General features: G+C 39.5%; 1 protein-coding gene across 1 annotated transcript in view; it reads right to left on the bottom strand.

Annotated features, from left to right (window-relative positions):
* The window catches only part of ELMO1 (engulfment and cell motility 1), a 527,802-nt gene extending 519,767 nt beyond the window's left edge, over nt 1-8,035 (bottom strand). The window contains exon 1 of the mRNA XM_045792846.2: nt 8,020-8,035. The gene's annotated coding sequence lies outside the window, so the exon portion shown is untranslated. The remainder of the gene's footprint in view (nt 1-8,019) is intronic.
* Nucleotides 8,036-19,569: the final 11,534 nt, after the last annotated feature.

Below are 19,569 nucleotides of genomic sequence, written 5' to 3'. Positions count from 1 at the left end.
ATGCCAATGAATTTATTTCATTTATATATGTGAGACATCTCTTAAAAAATTTTTTCGATGTTTAAAATTAATATGTGTCCATTTTAGAAAACAGTGAAAATTGAAAAAAAAAATATATCCTGCCATGTTACATATAGATTTTCATAGACATTTTTAAAACTAAAACTAGGATCACATCGTAATATGTCGGCACTTATCTTCATTGATTTGAAGGTCATATATTGTGCATTTTGTGTTGCTGTTGGCTATCTTTAAGGTTTTCTTCAATAAACATGAAAACACTGTAATCTTCTTACATCAAAATCAAGAATGAAAAGCAATCCTCTGAGTCTTCCTTATATGAAATGCGGAATTTAAAAACCTTTTCTTCTACCATAATCACCCTAATTCTTAGATTTTGTAACAAGTTGAAGTTTTTGATTAAGATTTTGAGAATTAAATCATTCTTTGGTCATAGAAACCTTCGTCAAAAATTATTTTAGAATTGCATTTGGTACTGCAACTAAATTTTCAACAGCTATTTGAACTAAGTGCTGCCTATCATTATTGGTTGACTTTAAATCTACGGCCTTCAGTTCTTTCCGTTTCTCTCTCTTTAAAAAAAAAAAAAAAGGTAAAAAGCTAATATTTCCAGAACTTTACAACTCTGGAAATGTTTTTATGTTGACTTCACACTGCAAGAAGACAACCTCACATACGATAAAATTCTTTTTTTTTTTTTTTTTAAAGATTTTATTTATTTATTTTGACAGAGAGAGACAGCCAGCGAGAGAGGGAACACAAGCAGGGGGAGTGGGAGAGGAAGAAGCAGGCTCCCAGCGGAGGAGCCCTATGTGGGACTCGATCCTGGAACGCCAGGATCACGCCTTGAGCCGAAGGCAGCCGCCCAACGACTGCGCTACCCAGGCGCCCCACGATAAAATTCTTACATCTCAATTTTCTGCCTCAAAACCCTGTCAATATTTTGTCTTTAACATTTAGTGTCACAGAAGTGAAGGCTAAGGACAGCCTGATTTTTATCTTTTGCACATAACCCACTTTTCAGTTGATAGGCTTGTTTTTCATTTTCTTGTAGTTCTTGTAAAGCAAGTATTTTGTCAGTATGTATCTAAGTTTCTAGAAATGTGGTAAACCCAATTGAGTTGAATTCCCCAGTGTTTTCTGGTCTTTGAAAGTATGATACATTTACGTCTGATTCGGGCTTGCTCTTGTTCTGTCCTTTGATTTTTCTTCAGGTACACCATCTGATTATTCTGTTGCCTCTATTTTCTGTCCTGGACACTTATCATCTTCTTTCTTGTCTTTTTTTTTTTTTTAATTTCTTTATTCTCTTCTTCTGTCCTCCTGAAGAGTTTCTTAATCTTTCCGTCTCTGTCACTGATTTGCTTTTCAGAATTAGCAGTTTCGTTTTTTGTCCCAGTAATTGTTGTGGTTCTGGGCTCTGCCGTTACTACATTTTTCGTTTTCTTGAATACCTTCCTTATCTTATCCATTTCCTTTTGCACCTCAGATTCTTCTGTTTCTTCCTTTTTTTTTTTTTTTCTGCTTTTTCATGAAGGATATGTCTTCTTTAATCCTGCTGAGGTTGACAGTTTTTAACAATTTCCTTCGGTTTCTGAAACAAAGTCATTTCAGAGGCTTATTTTTCCTCTGGAGTTCTCAGCATCTTGTTTTGGCATTCTTTATCCCTTGGTAACACTTTTTTTTTTCCACGGGCATATTTTGCGTCTGTTTTTGTTTTGCTTGCCTATTCACCCCAGAGGACGAAAAATCCATACACCCCCTTTTGGATTTTAATAGCCAGGGCAGGATGAAGGCAAGCACTTCCCACCTTAGGCAAATGCATTCATTGAATGAGCCACTGATTGTATTTTTCTATCCAATTCCATCAGCGTTAGTGCTAGAGAGTGTTCATTCCAAACTCCAATAATAGGCTGGTAGAAAGTCTTGGTTTTAAATGTGGTTGAATGTCTCCCTTCTCCTGACATCTTCATCTGTATTTTATTTTTGGAGGTTAGGACGAGCCATTTGGGACCAATAACCTGATGTCATTTTTTTTTCTCCTTCATGAAAGTAATTTCCTGCAGGCCCATTTCTCCAAAGCTCTGCACTTCTATTGAGTGATAAGAGAGAGCTTCTGCTATCGATGCACAAGGTTGGATTCCCACCTTGTGATAGAGAGAAAATCCTCTTGCTCTTATCAGCAGTTCTAAACCATCCTTTTCCTTCACGGTGTGACAAGTTAATGGTCAATAATAAAGCACAGAGCGTCCTCCTGCAGTATTTTTCTTAGTACTCAGATAGGGCAAATGGCCAGGGCAAGGATGAGGATGGACCCTGGCAATAGAAGCAGTTCATTCATATCCAGTTTGAAACCCTTTTTTATGGGTTTGAATTTAGAGGTAGGCCGACCTTCCAATACTGGAGTTTCACATTGTAATGGAAGTCACCAAGTGAGAAATGCTTGGTTTACAACTCGGGTAAACTGAATCTATGCAAGTGCCTTTTGTATTAACTGTGTCTTTTATTTTCAGTAATCTGATGCTTAGACATCTGGGACCTGGCTGACCTGGAAGGACTATCATTCCCAGGGTTAGCCAATTCTTAGAGAGAGGAAACAACCGGCCCCTGAGCGTGCCTTTCAAATGCAAACCAACCAATCCAGAGCCTTCACCCCCCCCCCCCCCCGCCCTTCCTCTGGCTTTCACACTTTGGGCCACTATCCACGTGCCCTGATCAACCCAGGACTAGGTACTAGACAACTAGGGACAAATCCTAAGCCCCAGAACCCACTGAACTTATCCAAACTAGTCAATCCTAAGCCTGCTTATCATGTCAGGCCCATGTCTTCCTACAGAAATCACAATAAAGGCTCTGGCTCACAGTTTTCCCCTCTCCCTCTGCCTCCTGACCAACCCTGGTGCTTCCCCATGTAGCCCTCTGTGGCGTGGCATGGCCCGACCCTCCTCTTGGGATCTAAAGGATCTTTTCAAGGGGATCTTTTCAGGGGCAGTTGTCTTATGATCTGGTGGCCTTACCATAAGAAAGTAATTTAGATATAGAAATCACAGGAGCTCGGTGCAGGGTTGGAAAGAGAAGGATAAAGAAAGCCTCAGAGCTACCTTTCACTTCATGGACACTTAAACCTCCAATCAGTGCTCATGATATGAATGTCCTTCCTAAAACAAGTAGGTTGCCAGGAGGTTAGTGAGCATTCTGCACCTTGTCTAAACAGAGGGAAGCCAGTGGTAGTGGTGTGCAGAGTGTAACGTCCCCATTCACAGGCAGAGAGGTGCATGCCAGCCACCCTGCAGTGTGGGGTTGGTCTCCCCATCGGTTTCAGCGCACTGTGTTACCACACACTTCATTCTGTTCACTGAGTTCCCGTCTCTAACCTTTCTATTCTGACATGAAACACAGTATTTCTTTTGTTCCCATTTAATGCTTTATTTTTCACAAATTGAGTTTTCCCAAGGGCTTAAATTAATGCATGGCTTTAAGAAGTAATTATTTCTTTTTCCTTCCCGTGTCAGCAGCATTGACAGGGAACCCAGCTCTGCTCCAGCAAATGAGGAGGCTTGTTAACACTTGCTTTGGTTAGGCGGGGAGAGGACACAGGGCTGATTCCTTGAAGGTCACTAATAAACAAAGGCTATTTTAGTTCCCTTGCTGTTAAATGTGTATTCCTTCTTTCAACCAACTCCTGTATTTCTCTAAGCGCTTGGGGAATTTCATGATAAAATTCTTCATAAAGTTATTTAACCATTATTAAAGAATGTTATACCTAAATTCTCTTTAAAAAATAAAGTACAAGTGTGATTAGAAGTTAATTGTGGTCCTATTGACTTTTAAAAACTAATTACATACAAACATTCAAACAAGGAATATTAATTGAGTGTTTACTCTTTGCAGGGCATTGTTCTAGGTCCTAGACATGCATCAGTGAACAAAACTGAATTCCTTGTATCATAATTTAAGATAATTTCACCATAGTGTTGGCCAAACACATATAGAAGCAATATTGCCAAAAATATAGAGACAAAATCAAAATACCTAATCTTGGGGCGCCTGGGTAGCACAGCGGTTAAGCGTCTGCCTTCGGCTCAGGGCGTGATCCCGGCGTTGTGGGATCGAGCCCCACATCAGGCTCCTCCGCTGTGAGTCTGCTTCTTCCTCTCCCACTCCCCCTGCTTGTGTTCCCTCTCTCGCTGGCTGTCTCTATCTCTGTCAAATAAATAAATAAAATCTTTAAAAAAAAATACCTAATCTTTTCTAACCAGTTTGATCTAAAAAGGTTGGTTTCCTCCCCTCCTGATGGGGGGAAGGCAGAACATTTATCCAAGTTATGACTGGGAAAGACTCAGTTCCCTGAGCCAGGGTGAGAGGGATAAGGCTTTTTCAATCACAAAATACTTTGTTGGTTCCAGCAAATGCGGCTTCAGCTCTTCAAATATTAACTCCACTAATGAGTTAGTTCAGGTGCCACACGTGTGCTAATAATAGGTGAGCTGTCTGTCTGGGGGTTCATTGTTCTCTGAGTTTCCATGGGTGTTTCAGTGGGACACTGGATGAGGCCAAGTCAGAAACTGCTAGTTAGATGCCACATGAAACCAGCAATGGTTCGTTTTAAGTTAGATTTTCAAAAGCCCTTTTATTCTACAAACAATGAAATTCCATTAATCTTTGAAATTCCATAGTCTAAAGCTTACATGTTGAAAATCCTAGCTTTATCTCTGACCCAAGGCAGTATAGATTAAAAAAAAAAACAAACCACATTAAATTGTATACTTTATTTTTTTAAGTTTATTTATTTTTTTTAGTAATCCAATGTGGGGCTTGAACTCACAACCCCTACAGCAAGAGTCACGTGCTCTTCCCCTGATTCAGCCAGGTGCCCCTTAGATTTTTTTTTGAACAGCCACATCTTGTTATGTGTTTGTGTTGAAAGAATTAGGGAGGATCACGTTTCCTCCAGGTGTTTTGTCATCTCTTTATCAGTAGCTGGTCGAAAATGACTGGAAAGTTCTCCCTCCTTCATCATTGAAAGTAGTAATCCTGCCTAACCAAAAGACCAACGGTCAAGGGTGAGGGCAGGGCAGGAAGTCCTCACCTGACCCCTGGCAGAGAACTGCATTGTTTCAGGCACAAAACTGATGCTTGTTAAATGAATACCTGGTGACTTGTTCTTGAGTGTGTGCAAAATGCCTCCAGGAGACTCTGATACATATTTGGGGTGGGAGGTCCTTTACAGGAAGCAGGGCTTCTGTGAACTGGTGGGATTTCCTCTGTGAGTGAAGTTGGAACCTTAACCTGACTCATGTTTTGCCAAAAACCTTGTGAGGCTGGGAAAGCTCGGGATGCTTCTGCGAATTAAAATGGAATGTTTCAACACTTGTTTGTTTAGCCATGGAACCTCTTCCTTAAGCAGAAACTCCGTATTCAGAACAGGTAAAAGTGGAGCTTCTCCGGATGGAGAACCTGGAACACACCCTCCTTGACTCTCTTCCTCCACAGACGGTTCCATAGACTAGAGTTTGAAAACACAGGCCTACAGATCAATTCTGGGCTGATTATCTAAATACTGTGGACAGGCTGGAGTGTACTTAATTTTTGCCCTTACCATAACTGATACCAAAGTTAAAACTTTCATCTCATTCTCAAGATCCACTGATTTCCTAATCAAATTCTGGAAGATTATTTCATCTGTCCTTGGCTTCATGTAGAAAAGAAAAATACTACCAAGTTTAAGCTCTGGAGATTGAACATTGTGACTACTGCTACCTTATATAGTCTGCCAGTTTACATCGACTTTGCCCTGAGCTTCCAATCTACAAGGCAAGGTTATGAAGGATCAAAGTTCTACTTGAGGGGGAAAAAAATCTCACTTATGTAAGACCCCATCATTAAAAAGGCACATCATGGTACATAAGACTTGAGAATGCATTAGAGGTTGACATAGATTTCATCTGATCGTTTTCTTCTCATGTATCATTCAATTCGTTGGTAATTTCATTGATAGAGATGTGCTTGATAAAAAGTTTGGGTTTTCTAACAGAGTCCAAGATCATGGTGAATGTTTCTTTATTCCTTTTTCTTCTCTTTCTTTTTTTCTTTTGCAACCGTTTTATTGAAATAATAATTCACATACCATATGATTCACCCATTTGAAGTATGCAATTCATTGGTTTTTAGTACAATCACAGAGCTGTGAAGCATTATCACGGTCAATTTTAGAACATTTTCCATCACTTTAAAAGGAAGCCCCAGGGAGCCTGGGTGGCGCAGTCGGCGAGGCGTTTGACTCTTGATTTCAGCTCAGTCATAGGGATCTCAGGGTCGTGAGATTGAGCCCCATATTGGGCTCCTCACTCCTTGAGGAATATACTGAAGATTCTCTCTCTCCCTCTCCTTCTGCCCCTCCTCCTACCACTCTCACTCTCTCTCTCAAATAAATAAATAAATCCCTAAAAAATAAAAACAAAAAATAAAAATAAAAGGAAGCCCCATATCCTTTCAGCTCTCACCCTTTTATGCCCTCCACCACCTTCAGTAGCCACTAATCTACTATTCATCTCTAGAGGTTTGCCTATTCTGGACATTTCACTTAAATGCAATCCCGTGATACGTGCTCTTTTGTGACTGGCTTCTTTTACTTAGCACAGCATGCTTATCTGTGGTATAGCACGTAATCAGTACTTCCCTTTTTATGGCTGAATAATACTCCATTGTATGGATAACCACATTTTGTTTATCCATTCATTACATGATGGATGTCTGGATTGTTTCTATATGTTTTTGGCTATTATAAATAATGCTGCTATTAATATTTGTATACAAGTTTTTGCATAGACACATGTTTTCACTTCTCCTGGTATATATGTAGGAGGGAAATTGCTGGGTCAAATGCTACTTCTATGTTCAACCATTTGAGGAATTGCTACCAGCGGTGTACAAAGCGTGCATTTCTCCATCTCCTCACCAACACTTGCTATCTGACTTCTTGATGACTGCCCTTGTAGTGAGTGTAGCATCTCATGCTTTTGATTTGCATTTCCCTGATGACTAATGATGTTAAGCATCTTTTCATGTACTTATTGGTCATTTGTACATCTTCTCTGGAGAAATGTCTATTCAGATACTTTGCCTGTTTTTACTTGGCTATCGACTTTTTACTACTGAGTTATAAGGGTCCTTATATACTCTAGATGCAAAGCTTTTATCAGATATATGATTTGCAAATATTTTCTCCCATTCAGTGGGTCACCTTTTCACTGTTTTGGTAATGTCTTTTGGAAGCACAGAAGTTTTTCATTTTGATAAAATCCAACTTATCTATTTTTTCTTATCTTGCTTATGTTTTTGATGTCATATGTGAGAATCCATTGTGCCCAATCCAATGGCACAAGGATTTATTTCTATGTTTTCTTGTATGAGTTTTATAGATTCGGCTCTTACATTTAAGCCTTTGATTCATTTGGAGCTAATTTTTGTATATGATTCTTATTTTTGTTATCTCTGTCTTCTTCCACTTTTAGTGGACGTGTCCAGAGAAGACTCAAATTTAAGACAACCTGACTGAATAATGTGTAGAAATATTAATAAACTGGTTATTAGTATGTTGAAGAAGGGGAACATTGAGGCAATGGGGATAGTTGGTTTTGTGTTTGTATGTTATGTTATGTGATCTACACATCTAAACTTTCCTGGATAAAATTGTGGTCAAACAATATCCAAAATTTCATCTCCACTTCCTCCTTGCAAATGAATGCTTCCTCCATTTTACTTATGAATATTCATACCTTGTTTCCATTCTTGCTATACAAGCTGTTTTGAACAGTGCTGCTTACATAACCCAGCTTTTGTTCCTCATTAAAAAAAAAAATCTGCTTTCTCCACAGGCATACACACACACACACACACACACACACACACACACACACAGAGTACTACCTCTTCCCAATATGCTCATGTGTTTGCTGGCACAGATGTCCCTGCAGTTCACCTCTTCTCATCACTCACCTTTTAAGTCATATATACATCTGAAGTTTCTCTGTTATTTTTACAGGCATATTTCAGCAAGGGGGCAATCTAGATGATAAGAAAAAAAACACGATGGTAAGGAAGGGCAAGATAACACACTAGGGTATTTAGTCATTCCTTTGTGTTTTAGTATAGAAATGTACGATTTAGCCATGGAGTAAGCATAATGCATAATTATCACATTGGGATGCTAAACACAGACACTGCATTCACTCTGTGCATACAGTGAGATCTGGTTCATGGAAAATGCAGGTTTTGCATTTTTCCAACAAAATAAGTGAGTGGGGGTGGAAGGAGACTGGCATTCTGATGATTATTTCAGAATACTAATGCCTGCAAGAAGCAATAGCAGTGTTGGCTGGTCTCCACTGCATTATGTCGACAGAAAATTGAAGGTTTCCCCCTCCTCTTTAGAGGTCTTTTATGGCAGCAGCCCAACAGGTACTTATGATCAGCCAACAAATAATTCTTTTGCACCTCTATGAAGAAAACATTGTCCGAATGCTCAGGGAGACCTACAAAGGAAAACTAAAGCAGCCCTCATGAAGAAATTGGAGGAAAATTAAGTATCAGATTGTGTGATCCTGAATATAAGGGCCAAGGAAGTACAAAGAGGAGGGAAGTCAGTGAACTTGGTGGCGGGGGTGGGGGAAGTGTCAAGAAACTTTCATGCAGTGTGTAGGTTGGGATTGGGTTGTGGAGAATGAAAACAATTTTTAGCATTAAAGGAGGTGGGGAAGAAAGGCTACACCATATGCGAGGGAGGAGGACAGAAACTAAGCCTGTTGATGGACCGGGCGCCAGACAAGGCCTTGTTACAATCGCACTTAGAACATTTAACAATTCTGAAAGGAGGTGTAATAAGTATCCCTTGGAGGAGTTTAATCACTTGCTCCTGGTCTCACAGCTTCTAAGCAGTAACATAGTGTTTGGAGCAAAAGTTGTGAGTCTTCCCCAGCAACACACCCTATAGCAGCTGTGCTGTACAGGCACAGAGACTGGAGCTATGACCAATGCTTTCTGCATCAGCTCTGGTTTCTCCCCACTGCTCCCTCTCTGACCTACCAGGCAACACAGAGACTGAGACTCTCTGTTTCAGATCAGTGGGTTCCCAACTGGCTAATCCTTAGAATCATCTGAGGAGTTTAAAACAAACAAACAAACAAACAAACAAACAAACAAACAAACAAACAAACCTGTTTCTAGACCCACTCCAGATCTAATGAAAGCAATATCCAGAGATATGATGCTTACAGCATTTCCAACTGTCCTCTAGCACTTCTTGTATTACTGTGGAAAAGTAGGTCAAATGATGTCTAATACTACTGTTAAATGATAAGTCTGTCAAATGAATAATTAATACATTCGCTAAAATCATTGTTTTATCCACTGATTCGATGACTGTGAGTTTCCCATTGCCTTGATTTGTTTCTTCAGCATTACACCATGGTCATTCTTTTCGGGAAATATCTGTTTCTGTGTGATGAACACGAGGACTGATGAGCTTTTCCCAGCCTGGAGTCCATCCATTTGGAATGAGCCCAAAGTGCATTTATTTGACCAGCACTTCAGAAAGGCAGACGCATATCTCCTGGCCTGGGGGAGGACCCACACGCCAACTTTCCTTGCAATCCTAGCTCTCTCTTCATCCTAATCTAACCCCAAGTGTTAAAACCAGCCTTGACTATTTCTCCTTTCCTAGACTAAAACATCAATGATTTGTACCCTCTTTACCATTGTCCTATGGACTAGAAAGGTGGTTGATAGACCCTTGCTGATTCTCCTAAACTGATGGCACTGAGCTTTGTAGTAGGGTGGAAGATGAGACATTGGCAAGGAAGCTTCCTTGGTCTTTATTAATCCCATTGGTAATCTGATTTAATGTCAAGTTGTAGATACGTTTTGGGTTGGATTGTGTTCATCAGGTTGATTTAAACATTGCTTGATTTGGTTGCAAATTGAAGTGTTTGATGAAGTGGTCCTGTGATTTTTCCATCACTTTCTTTCTGTATCCATCCACTTTAGCATGCTACCAAGGCTTCTGCATTGCATCGTCCAGATCTCATACAGACAAGTGATTGGTGATACGTGACAATGTGATTAGAAATACTAGAGTTCTCCAAGTTGAAGAGTGCGTCAGTCATAGACATAATTATTAGTGTAATAAAAACAGGAAAAGTCTAAATGAGATTCACATCCCTTTAGTATCCAATGGATCTCAGATGATATTTCAACTTTGGTTCATTTTCCTTTCTGCATTTATTATTCCATTATTATAAAATGTCACTTTGCCTATAAAATATTTTGCCTTGCTGTCAAGTTTTATTTGGTTCAGCTTTTAAGTCAGGAGCGTTTGTGGCTGAAGGCTCTTGTCTGTGCCAAAGGAATTTTCCAAGCTACAATGTTTGTTATTTTTGTAAATACACACATTGTTTCTAAGGTAGTTTGGGAACAACTTTGGCTTAAAAAAAAAACTACATACTAAAGCAAAAGACACACATTCACAATGTGACTCAGGTCTGATGGGAACATTCTTTATCGTATAAACTGAACTTTTAAAAATTGCTTTTAGAATTGATTTAGGTGGAAGGGAAAAAAGGCAAATAATCTATGCCATTCATGGGACAGTAGTCACTAGAGAGAATAGCAAACTGTTTGAAGCAAAAAGAAAAGAGTTCCTTAAAAGCTTTAACACGCATGAGATGATTCAGGTTTGCCACATTATCCTGGTCTGCTCCACTTTCCCGCCCACCATTTCAATTTCAGTGACCTTTTCCTTATCATCGGGCTTTCAAAACTGTCATCCAAATTTCCAGCTGCTTCTCCAGCATGTAAAACACCAGCCAACCTGGTAGAAGCTCCAACCGTTGCCCTTTCCTCCTACTGCTTCTTCCTAAATAGAAACTCTTCATTAAATTAATTCTCTCCATCTAGTTTGATGGGCAGCAGCCTGTTACCTTAGTCTTTGAAAGGGGAAAGAATCAAAGTACTGCCTGTATTGAGATGAGAAACAACTTTTTTTGAAAGATTGTATTTATTTGAGAGAGAGGGAGAAAGAGAGAGAGAGCATGGGCTGGGGGAGGGGCAGAGGGAAAGGGAGAGGGAGAAGTAGACTCCCCACTGAGTAGGGAGTCCAAGGTGGGGCTCAATCCCAGGACCCTGGGAACATGACCTGAGCCAAAGGCAGACGCTTAACCAACTGAGCCACCCAGGCATCCCAGAGAAACAGTTTTTGTACAAAAAAAAAAAAAAAAAAAAAAATCCAGTAGGAACCCTGGTTAACTGATGCATTCAGTATGTTTTAATTCGTGCTCATAAGATTTGTATGACCAGACAAATTTAGTGTTCTATCTACAATCTACCAGATTGCTTTCACCATAAAATAAGCCTTCTTTATTGCTGATGTTTGCAGTGCATCCCTTCTAGGCATAAGAAGAGACATGAATTATTTTCTAAGAAAGCCAATGATTCTCACATAAATCCAGTTTTCAAGTGTTTTGTCAATAGACAAGATAGCTTATTATCACCTATGCGGACACCAGCACTTTTGATAAGAGTGTAACAAGTTATAGATTTTACTTATTTTCAGGGAAGGGGCTTTACTTTGATGGTTTTGTCTTTGCTAAATACATAGTGGATGCAATTCCTACCTGTATCACAGCTCGGAACATGCAAATTAGACCACCCTTTAGAATGTGTCACAGTGGCCACTGTCAGCTTTCAGTAAAGACAACAGATGAGTACCAATGATTTATGGCAAGTGCCACCCTGATCTGTATGCACTTGTAGATTATCTCCATTTCGGACTCCCTTGCTGTCAATCGACTTGCTAAATTAGAGATTGTCCATAATGACTGAATAACTATATTTTAAGTCACATGCAATGTTACTGTATGAATAAAGGCTAATGTAAAGGAAAGAACCAGTGGAGAAGGAAAATCCCAAATTAAATATACTAAAAAGACTCTATATTTTTTGTTAATTTACAATAAAACTGAGGCCTTCTGATGCAGCATCAGTCAACTTCTCACTGAAAAGTGAGGATGTGGGCTTGGAAATCATCTCACTTGGTCATAACCAATGCCCAAGAGTGAGAACAGATAGATATGAGAAGGAAAAAGGGAAGAAATGTGGTTGCAGCTGTAGGAAGGGAAAGAAGCTGAGAAGACTTACATGTCACACAAAGAATAATAAGTCACATGCAAAATAATGGGTCCACTGTGATCATTCCGTGAGCTTGTTCTTGGCACTTACATCATCCCTCAATACACGAGACCTCTAGACCAAGAAGGAAAGGTGAAGGAAAGGGGAAAGCAAATTTTTCAGGTGATCCCAGCCAGGAGAAAATGCAGTAACTTTACAGTTGAGCTCAAAAGCCAAGAGGCAGCAGACATCCTTGATTCAGCCACATAGACAGTCCTTTCATGGCAATTTGCAAAGGTGGGTTTTGTACTAGGTCCAATTGTCTTGATAAATAGTGCAGCTGATAAAAACCTCCTGGCAAGGAACTTGCAGTAATTGAATAGATCCCCAGGCTGGCTGCCATCCGGGAATATAGTCCCAGACACCCGCTTGGCAGGGCCACTGAACTGCTCACCCCGGTCAAGAGTACCTCCCTGCTCTCAGAGCTAGAGGCTGCATTCTCACTTTAAAGGAGTCTCATTTCCCCCATTTTGCAAGAACAATGGTTTTCAGCCTTCAGTGTGCCTGGGAATCCACTGAGCTTGGCTCACTTCAATTCTCCCGTGCACAGAATAGACTGTGATTTAATGTGGATTTTCATTTCTGCCTCAACAGAATGGATTTCCTGCATGAATCACCTTTATTGTGGTTTTATCCTGGGCCACTTAGCCAAGTTATAAATGATCTTTGGAGGCATAAGATAAATCTTCTGCCCCTTTGATTCACCAATTCTATGAACCAAAAAAGCTTAGGCTTATTTAGCAATCTATTTCCAGGGACGCCAATAGGGCTTTTGGTAGGTTGACGGCAGAAGACGAATGGGCAGTTTCGGGGCAGCCTATGAAATGGCTCGTGCGAGAGTTCCTTGTATTCCCTGCCCCCTCATTTGTCTTCCCAAATTCTGTTAACAGATCTTCTTCCACCTCCGAATTCATGCTGCGTGGAGGGCTCCATCTTTTCAAAGTTGCAACCTTATTCCAGATGCCACCTTGAACAGGTTCTTCTGAATACCAACTGGGGCAAACCTCCTTTTTTGGCAGTGTTTCTGGGCAGGATGGGCCAAAGTGAGTTCCATGAACTTCTAGAATCAGCCTCATTAACTATCAGGGTTCTTCTCCCTCCTCTCTTTCTACATAAACAAAGAAAAAGCAGGGACTGCTTTTCAGGCAGGTGCCTTCAGAACAGATCTTCACTTTTTTTCTTTTACCCTCCACCAATCCTTCAAATCAATGTCTTATTTTGGGAACTGTTCCTAGTTGCTCAAGGCAGCCTACAAAGAGTAGATCTCCTGGAGGACCATGCGAGCAGTTCCCCCCAAATGAGGGGGGCCCTGTAAGATTTCGGAGCTCTGCTCAGGACTGGCCTTGCTCGCCTGCGCAAGATTGCTCTGCTTTTCTCTCTCTTACACGTTCCCTTCCCAGAACCCAGCATTCCTGTGATCTGTCCTTGTCAGGATTTGGCACTGATATGTATAAGTAAATATCCAGAGGCAGCAGCCAGGCGAAGGAACATAGCTAACTCCTTCCAACTCACTGAAGACCTGTGTCTGGGACTCATCCTGTACCTGGTGAGTCTGTCTTTTTGCAGGGAGATTAGTGCCAGTAGAGGCAGTTGAGATTCTTCCTCAATAGGCTGACGTTCATTTCTAATGAGGCTTTTCAGAAAACAGCCTGGCCCTCAGCTAGATACCAGGAGAAGGGCATGTGGCTGACCCTCTGATGCAGGCTTATGGATGTGCTCTGTTGGTTCTCGTATGATAACAAATTGTGCCCATTTCACACATCAGTGCTTCTTCATATCGATGACCAAGACCCCAAGAGGAACTTTAATTGGATGAAAGTTACCAGCTGCAAAACCCAGCAGTTCATTTCCCTAGCAAGATGGAAATTTGGCAATAGTTTAAAACTTTTTTTATTTTGAAAGTATAGACACATGAGGAGCTGCAAAAATAGTACAGAGAGGTCCCATGTTCCCACTACTCGGCTTTCGCCAATGATACCATCTTACATAATAAAGCACATTAACACAATCAGGAAATTGGCAATATTTTCATGGCAAGGGAGAACAAGCATTAAAAAGCCTCAAATGTGTACTTAGTATTCAGAGTTTTGGTCCAAACTTACTTATTTACTTAAAGAATGGCTATAAATTAGTCACACAGGGACATTCCGTGTGTCCCAAAAAAGAAGGATCCTATTAAAAGCCATTCCAGGCTATTTTGATCTCTGTTGCCACACAGAAAAGATTCTATGCAAAAGGTGGTACATTATTCACAATGAGGGGCTTTCAAAAATAAGGAACCTTCAAAAACAATCTTAGTTACCGTTAAAAATAGGTGTTCTTAGCTAATTGGATCACGTCTGGCATCTTTTTATGGAATCCAATTCCCCAGATAGCTTGACCACTTTGTTGGCTGAATGAAGCTTAGGAAGAATAGAAAAGCCAGCCTTTTTAATACTCATGTACCTAGGATGGGTTGGCAAAATGCGGATGACATTTATTTTTTACTTAGGGGACAAGAGCTCAGCTCCTGAACTCAGGTCGGGTTTAAGTTCCAGCCTTGCCCTTTATCAGAAGGTTGACTTTGAACAAGTTACTTGACTCTTACAAGCTTTGGTTTTCTTAAGCATAAAATGAAGATGACATAGTACTTGAGAAATCCATGCCAATTGATTGGAAATCTCAGGCGTGGAGTAGGTGATCAATAAATTTTAGCCGTTTTTCTGAATAATCATTTCTGATTAGGGTATTCTGGGAAGTAATTTTTATTGCATTCAGTTTCTTTAAAGCCGGTCCAGATAATTTGTGAAATATCTTCTAGTCTTATGGTATGAGAAGTAGCTGGAGGAGATTGACTGCTCCTCATATTTGGAAAACCATTTGGATTTCCATTGCAGTTATTCCTTTCAAATAGTAACTGCTCAATATCCCATCGTGCATTATAAGTCACTGTATAACTTCCAGATTATTAATTGTTGATAAGGTATGTGCGTAATAAAATAGTCTGAAATTGGATCAAAACACAGTCACAGGGCTTTCAAGTCTAATGTTAATATAACCTAGGTCCATATAACTAATTTAAAGTTAATGAATCTAGATCCATGGTTATGTGGACATCATTTCTTCAAAAATGTAACAGATATCATGGAAGTGCTTGTAACAATTAGTCAAACATTAAGGGACATTAATTGGTTTTGAAAAATATTTATTTGTTGTGAAAAGTAGATCTGTTACCATGGTTGCCTACGTCTTGCTTCTAATTGTAGGTTTTCTTTTCCTGGCAGTTCAAGGAATTTAGGAACCAATAGCAAATCTACCCTTTCAACATCAGCACTACTTTAGTTGATTGTTAATTAATAAATCACTGGCAATTGCATGTAAATCATTTTAGGCTTCAGATTTTACAGTGTATTCCCAAAATATGTTTATGGTTCTTTTTAAACAGAGTATTATACTCCCATTTATGTCAGCATAAATTAGTAGAATGAAAAAAATCTCAAAGTTTTTGGGTGAAGCACTATCTGCAAATAGTGTTGGGAAAATGAAAGGCGTCTTAATTGTGGCGTTATGAGCAGTTGTCGCCAGAGAGTGTGATGCTTTGTAAACAAAGACTGCTCCACAGTGATTTAGCACAAAAGGCAGATATCTGTGACTGGAAAGATGTCCTTTTAGGGCTTATGTCTCAAAAACCGACACTTCTCGAGTCATTCTAGTCTTCTGACTCCTTATACCGAGAGCCAGTGCACGTGAATTACAGTGCTAGAAAAGGAAACTTGTGTTGGTGCCACCAAAGCAGAATGCCCAGGACCAAAACCCAATCCTCTGTATTAAATCATCATCACTAGCAATGTGTATCTATGCTCTGTTGGTTTTTCTCTTCTGGGGAGAGGGAACAGACAAATTTGCTGCCTTCAAATTTCTGTGAATTGTGTTTTTAGAGTACTGGAAATATTAGAAAATATTTGTTTCCACTTGGATTCTAACAGTGCCAGTCTCAGACAAATAGAAGAAACCTGCGGCTACCGGCAAGACTTTCTAGGTAAACAGAGCAGTTGATCCACATAAGGAAAGTGTAGAGTTTTTAAAGAAAAATTAAGTTAATATCTGATATGTGGATATGGAATACTTTCAGAGCATAAAATCAGCCATGGAAGGAATCACAACGAGAAATAATATATTTGACTTCTTAAAAACAAAGAATTTTCACAAGTTCAAACATCGAATACAATCGTATGCCACACAGGAGCAATATTTAGCCATCAACAGGCACAGAAAAACCAGAATATTTTTAATATTCAAAAAGTTTATATTTTTAAAAAGGGAGAAGAGTCACTGAGTAGCGAATGATAGAGACAATTCACACTGGAAGAAATTTAACTGCTAGTTACTGTAATAAGAGAGCACATAAAGTTGCTAATATTAAAATAATGAACCTTAGAAACAACAACAACATGTTGTCTTTTCTTTCATGAAATTAGCAAGGAATTAAAATACTGGATCTACAGCATTACCTTTCAACGTTGGTACAGATTCCTTCAGTAGAGTGAGGGCCAGAGCTCTGAAGTTGGATCATCTGGTTCCCAAATCTGGTTGTATGACGTTGGAAAAGTCTCTCATCTATTAATAGGCATAAAATAATACCTACTTCATATCGCTACGGTTACAGTTAAATGAGATAACACACATAAAGCATTTAGCACAGTGTCTGGCACACAAGCCAAAAAAAAAAAAAAAAAAAAAAGAGGTAGCTGCTATGAGCTACTATGACAGTCCTAGTCACTGCTGGTAGAAGTTTAAGCCACAAATTATAATAAACCCAAAAGCAATATGGTAATACTTAATCAAAGGCCTTAAAAATAGTCAAGTCTATTTTTAGGAAACTGTTCCAAGAAAGTAATCTGTTACGCGCAAACATTATGTGCACGTGATATGCACAAACACTCTTTTTAGATGGTCATAAAGATAAAATATTCCAAATGGTCTAAGTGTTCAACAATAGAGAAATGAATCTAACTTGATTACACGGCATCTGTCTGTGGCGGAACACAACATGACTATTAAACTTAAGCTTTTTAAAGAGGTTTTAATGACTGGCATATGCTTGTGAAAGAACATGAAACAAGCAGAAACGAAATTATATTTACACCACCTCAATTACGTGAACACAGATATAAATTAAAGACATAAATACAGAAAAATATGAAGGAAACAACAATGATGTGAGTGACTATTGTTCCTGGGCAGTGAGATTATGGGTATTTTTAAAAATATACTTTCCTGTGTTTACTTTTTCTACAATTAAGATGAAACCAGAATTCAGAAAAGAAGATTTGAGATGGCATAGTGGGACATGTCGTTTGCTCCTCATAAAATTTAAATATGTTTTCAAAGCTCTATGAGGAGAAACAAGAGGAAATAAATCTGTAAGAGACACAAACATAAACACATTAATGTTTTGATCTGACTTATCCTTGTATGGGCTAAATTTAATCTCGTCCCACAGGCAAGTTTCTTTCTGTAACTACAGTCAATTAGTTGATCAACAATGTTGTGGGACTCCTGTATGCCTGGCCCTGGCCACTCAGGAAGACCCTGTTGAACAAAGCAGAACCTGTCTTCACCTTCATTGAGCTCAGGGTCAGGGGAGTATATAGCAATTCCAGATAAAGGTCTCAACAAAAGAACCTTAGGCCCTCATGTGTTTAGAGGTTTAGAAATTTGCTGGAGTTGTTCTTTAATTAAAAAAAAATAAAGTGCTATTTTTTATGATCATTATAAGGAATGGTTTTTAAAACCAAAAAGAAAAAGCAGGATGTCCAAAGTGTCTGAGATGCTGGCTGGCCTGGTAGAAGCGGCTGCAGGAAAAGTTAGCTTGCATCTTAGGGAGGGAGCTGATGTTTCAGGATACAGTGTTGCCAGCTGTGCTCCAGGTCACAGAGAATGCCATTGTTTGTTCTTGGAAACTGTTGCTTTTGTTCACCAACTCCCCCACCCTGCCCCAGAGGGAGCAGACAAACAGTCACAGTCCTGGCCTTACTGTTCCTTTGTAAAGCACCCTTATTCCTTCTCCTGTTGGCATTTCTACCATTTAGTGACCTTGATAAAGATAATTAAGCAAGCAATGAAAATGACTCAAAAGAAAAGGGATTCATATGAAATTGTTTCCCACTGTGGAAGAATGAGCTCCTTTTTCTGCCCTGTATTAAACTGAAATTCACATATCTGCATTTATATTTGTGTATATGCACATACACATCCATGCGCATAGAATAATGCAGATATGCTTGTTTAGAAATGAAAACTCTGAAGCGCATGTAGACATTTTTGTTAAGAAAGAAAATACACTATGCTATTAGTATATGAAAAATAAAACAAGGGGATTTATATAACTTGAGGGGATTTATATAACCACAAAGCTTTTCTATAAATGTTATGATTATAACCACAAGTAAAAACAGACTAGTAAGACTAGTAAGAGAGTTCAACTATCCACAATTCAACCATTTACAACTTCACCTTTTGGGATATCAAGAACGAGAAAATATAGCCAGAGTAGATCTGCCGCTTTACAAATGCAGCCTCCCCTCACTCTGCTGGGCCCCTAGTCTTCCTCACTCTGTACACATTTCTAAAAACTAAATGTGGCTATCAGCCTTCCAAGACCTCTGCAGATTAGACACAGGAGGACTCTTCCCGGGCACCTGGGTGCTGCAGTCTGTTAAGCATTCATCTCTTGATTTTGGCCCACGTCATGATCTCAGGGTCGTGAGATGGAGCCCCGCATTGAGCTCTGGGTTCAGCACAGAGGGCTTGAGACTCTCTCTCCCTCTGCTCCCCCCCAAAATGAATGAATGAATGAACGAACGAATGAATGAATGAATAAATAAATAATTAGGTAAATAGAAAGGAGTCCTTCCTACTGCTTTGGCGTATTGATGGCAACATGAAATAACAATTGAAAGTAAGGTGAAAAAATAAGAAAACCATAAAACGTAGGTGTGAAAATTCAAGGAACAAAGTTGCCTGGTTTCATGTACTGTAGGGGAATAGTCCTCATGAGCCCTGAAGAAACAGCTGCTTCTCAACACTGTATAGAACACATTTTCACACAGATTGTGCCAAGTGGGTTTTTTTCCCATTTAAGTAAACTCTACACCCAACACAGGGCTCAAACTCATGACCCCAAGATCAAGAGCTGCATGCTCTATCAACCGAGCCAGATGGGCATCCCATGGGTTGTGCTAAGTCTTAAAGAAATGGTTAAATTTTATTCGATATACTCAATTTGAGTTAGAATGGTGGGAAGTTCTTCTTAGTATATTGTCCATTTACAAATATCTTAAAACG

The sequence above is a fragment of the Ursus americanus genome, chromosome 3 (genome assembly GCF_024610735.1).
Source record: "Ursus americanus isolate L20-20 chromosome 3, mUrsAme1.1.p, whole genome shotgun sequence".
Taxonomy (NCBI): domain Eukaryota; kingdom Metazoa; phylum Chordata; class Mammalia; order Carnivora; family Ursidae; genus Ursus; species Ursus americanus.
This window is presented reverse-complemented; position numbering and strand designations above follow the sequence as displayed.